Source organism: Neolamprologus multifasciatus, chromosome 10 (assembly GCF_963576455.1).
Source record: "Neolamprologus multifasciatus chromosome 10, fNeoMul1.2, whole genome shotgun sequence".
NCBI classification, from domain to species: Eukaryota; Metazoa; Chordata; class Actinopteri; order Cichliformes; family Cichlidae; genus Neolamprologus; species Neolamprologus multifasciatus.
This window is the reverse complement of record NC_140448.1, coordinates 16,115,815-16,121,780: the sequence shown is the minus strand read 5'-3', so window position 1 is coordinate 16,121,780 and position 5,966 is coordinate 16,115,815.

The following is a 5,966-nucleotide window of genomic DNA, read 5'->3' as shown; positions in this document are numbered from 1 at the left end:
TTTTTTTGCTTTTCTGTTTTCCCCCTGACGGTTTGCCACCTTAACGTGGTCAGGGGGTTTGCATGCCTTAGTGATCATAAAAGCTAGACCAGCAGTAGCTTAGCCTTCAGGTGGGACACCCAAGTTGGTCAGGTGTTAGGGTAGAGGCCTGACAAAGTGCAATCCAATTATATGACAAAAACAGTTATCCAGAGTAGGACTGTCACGATATTCGACTAATAATGAATACGTTGACTATCAAAATCGTCAACAACTAATTTAATAGTCGGTGCGTCGTTTAAAGCTTTATAAGATCCTGAAAGACGCAGGAATAAGCAGTAGGATTTAAGAGTGTAATAACGGACTGAATCAGAAGATAGCAGCAATGAATGTACAAAGATGCCAGCTGCCGTTAAACGCCAAAGAAAAAGAAGAAGCAGTCTCTGGTATCGTAGAAGCTGTGTCCAAATTCAGGGTCTGCATCCTGGAGGCCGCATTTGAAGGCTGATTACGTTACAGCGAAGCGACGAAGGCTGTCCAGATTCAAAGGCTCCTCAATATGTGGCCGACAAATGTGTCTTCTTTTTTCCCCAGATTTTAAGCATGGGTCTGGTGTATCCTTCGTGGCCCAACCTATCCCAGAATTCATATCGTGGCCCAGCCATTTCCAGTTTCCAGCAATGGCGGTAGCTACTTAGTTTTAATATTATCCTTTCTGGGTCACAAAATAAACTTTTAAGATACTTTTAAGAATGTAGCTGTGTAAACTTCAAATATCTGCTCGATTTATCAAGATATCACATATTTGCAAAAGTGCTCTGACGTTTTCGGAGACGTCTGTTACCCACTAGCTTGATAGCTAGCTGGGGGTTCAAGGCTCATTAGAGCCGGCAAACTCAGGTTAAACATGATATATAAGTCACTTAGATAACTTCAAAATGTTATTGTTTGTTTTTTTCATTCAGTGTTTTATTTGTTCTTGGATAAAATGGTTTGGCTGAGATTAAAGTTACAGTTTTCACTCAGCTGGATAAACGTCAAACAGAAAACTGATTAATTGATTGATTGAATAATAATAATAATAATAATAATAATAATAATAATAATAATAATAATAATAATAATGTTTTATTTATAGGTGCCTTCCAGACCCTCAAGTTCACCTTGCAATAACACAAGAACAATAGCAGCAATCAAATATAATAAAAATGGCAAAATAAAATGTAGACCTAAGGTAAAAAAAAAACATAAGTTAGTCAGGCGAGCAGGGGGAACAGAGAGAAGGGAAGCTGAAGAAGAGCGGAGTGTACAATGAGGTGAGTATGTATGGAGAAGATCGGATAAATATGGAGGAGCGAGGTTATGAAGCACTTTGAAAGTGAGAAGCAGGATCTTGAAATTGACATGGAGGTGAACTGGAAGCCAATGGAGCTGTTTAAGAACGTGTTATATATTCAATGGATCCAGTTCTGGAAATAATACGAGCAGCTGTATTTTGAACTAACTGCAATTCATGGAGGGATTTATGAGGTAGACCATAGAGAAGAGAATTACAGTAATCTAAACGAGATGTGACAAGAGCATTGACAAGTATGGCTGTACTGTGTGGAGTGAGTGAGGGATAAAGGTGTTTAATATTACGGAGATGAAAATAGGAAGACCGAGTGATATTATTTATATGTGCTTTGAAGGACAGAGTGCTATCGAGGATGACACCAAGACTCTTAACCTGAGGGGTGGTTTTGACAATAGAGTTATCAATGGAAAATGAAAGATTTGTGGTTGGGACTTTAGCCAGTTTTGATCTGGTTCCTATTAAAACTAATTATATTTTATTGCCATTAAGTTTAAGAAGGTTGTGAGTAAACCAGACCTTGATTTGACTTAAACAGTCAGAAATGGATGTGTGTGGGAGAGTAACCGTGGGTTTGGAGGATAGGTTGTCATTTGCGTAACAGTGAAACTGGATGTCATGCTTCCTGAAAATATTACCTAGGGATACGAGACAGATGATAAAAAGTAAAAGACCGGAATTAACTGGAGTAGATACTGATCTGTGAGTGAGTAATTGAACAAACTGTGAGTGGCCAGAGAGATAAGAGGTAAACCAGGCGAGTACTGTACCATTGATGCCAATAGATGCTAATCTGTGAAGAAGGATGCGGTGGGAGATAGTGTCAAAAGCTGCTGTATTTAATGCTTCCTTTGTTTTAGGGACCCAAGAGCAGATGGCTGAGTTTATGAAACTCCACTGAGACAATCTGCAAATTATATTAAAAGTTTAATAAACTATCATCTTGTCTTTATTTTTAGTTAGCACATACCTTAAACACTTCAAGCTGTAAGCTAAAGATAGTTATATAAGAGCAGATGCATGCTGGTGCAATAGGCTGTACGTTTTACGTCCAATGGATGCATGATCTGATTAGTCGACTAATCGCAAAAATAATCGGTGACTAGTCAACTATCAAAATAATCGTTTGTGGCACCCCTAATCCAGAGCACCCAACACAAACCCCACATCTTTCTTGGCTCCTTTGCCACCATGTGCCCCCTTTACATTTCTGTATACCCTCTCATATATGCCTGTCTAGAACTGGCCTAGGTGGCAGATATGATCTTACTGGGAAGATGCAATTATTGGAAAGGGTGGCCAGGCTTCTCCGTTACGACAGGATGAAGAGATTGATCATTTGTGAGGGCACTGAAGCAGAGCCACTACTCCATCTTAAAAAGGATCCAGTTGAGGTGCTTCAGGCATCTGTAAGGATGATTCCTACCCTCTAGGTGGTCTGTTCTGTGCATGCCCCTGTGTATCCTGGGGCACACACTGGAGAGTTTATGACTGTGGCTGGCTTGGGAATAACTCAGCTGGACTTCTCTGCTTAGACTGCTTCTCCATTAATGCAGCCCTGGATAAGCAGCAGAAAGTGGATGGATGGATGGATGGAAAACATTCAATTCATGACAAATCAGACAGTGCAATGCTCAACGAAATGGCAAAAACAAATAAAATCAGGTAAAACACTACATCTCAGACTCTACAGGCCTCAGCTGGCTATGAAAGTTCACGACAGCCACAGTTATAAAAAGACTGAACAAATATGGCTTCTTTGGAAGAATTGTTTCCAGAAAGTCTCTCCCCTCTAAAAAGAGAACACAGCAGCACAGCTCAGGTTTGCAAAATTACATCTGAACAATCATCTTTAGGAAAAATAAACCCGTGAGACAGTTAGATCGATGTGGAGATGTTTGGCCATAATGGTAAGCACCACATGTGAAAGAGAAGCAAAACGTGTATATCGACACAAACACCTGATAACAACTATCAAGCACGGTGGTTAAGGACTGATGATTTATGCTCATTTTGCAGCCACAGGACTTGGTAAACTCCTCTGTACATTCTACAGTCAAATGTGGGGTCACCTCTCCGACAGCTTTGCTGAAATTGGCTCATGCCAAGACAATTGTTCAAAGCACAGCAGCAAATCCACAACAAAATAACTGGAAAAAAAAGAATCAAGATGTTGCAAATTTCAAATCTGGACTTCAATCCAATGAAAATGCTGTTAAACCTTAAGAAAGCTGTCCATAAACAAATGCATGCAAACCTTGTAAAGAACAGAAGAAGTGAGTCTTCGATATCTGAAAAATGTCTGGCACTCACATAATCACTGTGATTAGTGAATATGAATTACTGTCACTTTTATTCCCAATTCTCTCATCATTTACAGTTAAATGAAAATAAAGAATAATCACTGATTTTTTCTTCCAGAAAGAAATCAACGCACAGTAACCTGCATTCCTACTAAAATTTAGGAATGTAGTGGAGACTGCAAGCCAGTTAGAGCCCTAAAAAAGCTTTTTATTTACTTACTTTACTTTAAGCTTATTATGCTCCAACTATGAATTAACCTTGCCCGCTATCTTTTGAACTCTTAATCTCACTATACATTTTTGGACTACAGTGTATGGCATACGAAATTATATCACGTTATTTAATAAAGAACGTCCTAGAAATGCCTTTTCCCTTAGGTTTCTAAAGTATTGCAGCATGATTTGACAGAAAGGGTGCACACGATCCAGTTTTCAGAGATGCGACTCATTAAAACATTGGTTCTCCAAACTGTGGAGCAGCCACCTAATCCAGTAGGGAACAGAAACCCACCATAGGGATTTGGTCAGCCAGAGGAAAAATACATTGTGGAAAAAACTCAGTTGCCAAACCAAAACGACAATAAAAACATAAATTCCTATAAAATGATTGCCATTTGTTAGTACTAGTTGTGAGTTATACAGAGATATTACATTTTACTTCAACTTTCTAAATATTAAAATTTAATCACTATTGTCATATTCATTATGAAGCATTTCTCCATTCCTTCATTGTAAATAAGGGCTATTAACAATAATTTACAAAGCGCTAGTTTTGAATGGAAACCTTTAATGCAGTAGAAGACCAAGCTGTGAATTAAATCTGCAAATCGGATAAAAAACATAAGACAACCATTCTCTAAATCATGTCAGAAAATAGTGGCATATATTATAATAAACCTGCACGACTGGTACAAGCTGCATGCATGCATATGTGGCGACTATCCATGAACATTTTTTTTTTATATTGAAAAAACATACTGCACATTTCAAAAAAAACATAAACACATTCCTGTCTGTATGGAAATATCAGACAAAAAAAGAAAGCTAGGGACTGAAGCCAGACTGGAAATAGTAAAAAGAAAAAGGTCTGATAACCAGACATATGTTAGCTACCATGTCAGTATCATCAGTTACATCTTAGAAGCTGAAAACCTGCAAACCTATGAATCCATATTATTCTTGACCTTAAACCTCAGAGAGGCAAAAGTGCAGACAAAAAAGAAGAACAAAAAAAAAGCATACCAAATGAATTAAAATATTCAGGCATAAGAAATTTGAATAGGCTTACAATAAGATTTTCAGTAGCATATTTTACATAACCACAAAGTAAGTCAATGCACTGGCACACATATAAGTAAAAAGCAAGGCTTTAAAAAAAACTTTTTTTTGGTAGAAAGAAAAATCTGCCGCAATTTAAATTTGCTTCTCTCCTCCTTAAACTAACCTTAAAAGCACATCAATATCACTATTAGTATTGTTACTGTGCTACTGTATATATTCATAATAGTATTTTGACATTACGATATTAAAAAGTAAATCATTACAAACATACCTCAGAGAGTGTAAACAATCCTGACATCATGCAAACTGGAGACATTTTGATCCACCACATGATGACAGTCATTCAGCACGTTACAGCTGAACACATCCTGAGGTGGAAGATCAGTTTGGTCCACTACAGATCTTGAAACTTATACATTCAACTGAGTCACAACTAGATCAAAGAATTAAAGAAGACATCCAAGTAGTCCGAACGCTGTTTGTGGGTTAGACACCTGATGAACGCGTCCACTGGGAAAATGTCTGACTTCCTTGAGACATAAAAAGCTTCTGTCCTCTTGGGATAGGAGGTGTTTGATCCTCAGTACATGAAAAAGGTCACTGAGAAAGAGAAAAACCTGATGGCTGATTTGCAGCATTTGACCACTTTCCCCGTTTAGCATCAGGATACAAAATGCGCTCTCAAGTCTTTTGTGATTGGCAGTAAAATTGTTTTGATTTTCGCATAAATACCTTCTTGCTTCTTCCTACAATCTGGATCCAGCGGGGGTCTCACAATATTACATGTTAGGGCAGTTTGTCAGTAGAAAAAGTGCATAAGGTCACAACAAGCGATAAAAAAAACACATTTACTCTCTATGTTAATGATAAAAGATAATAAAAAATATCCAACTAAAACACAATCATATTTGATGTTGGGGTTTTGTAGTAATTTTTAATTTTTCTAAACATCTGGAGTCCCTAGACCAATAGCCATTTTAAAAAAAAGTGTTGTTTGATTTTCATTTCTTCAGCTTATCAAAGTTGTCTTTGGAGTTTAAAACTGAGTT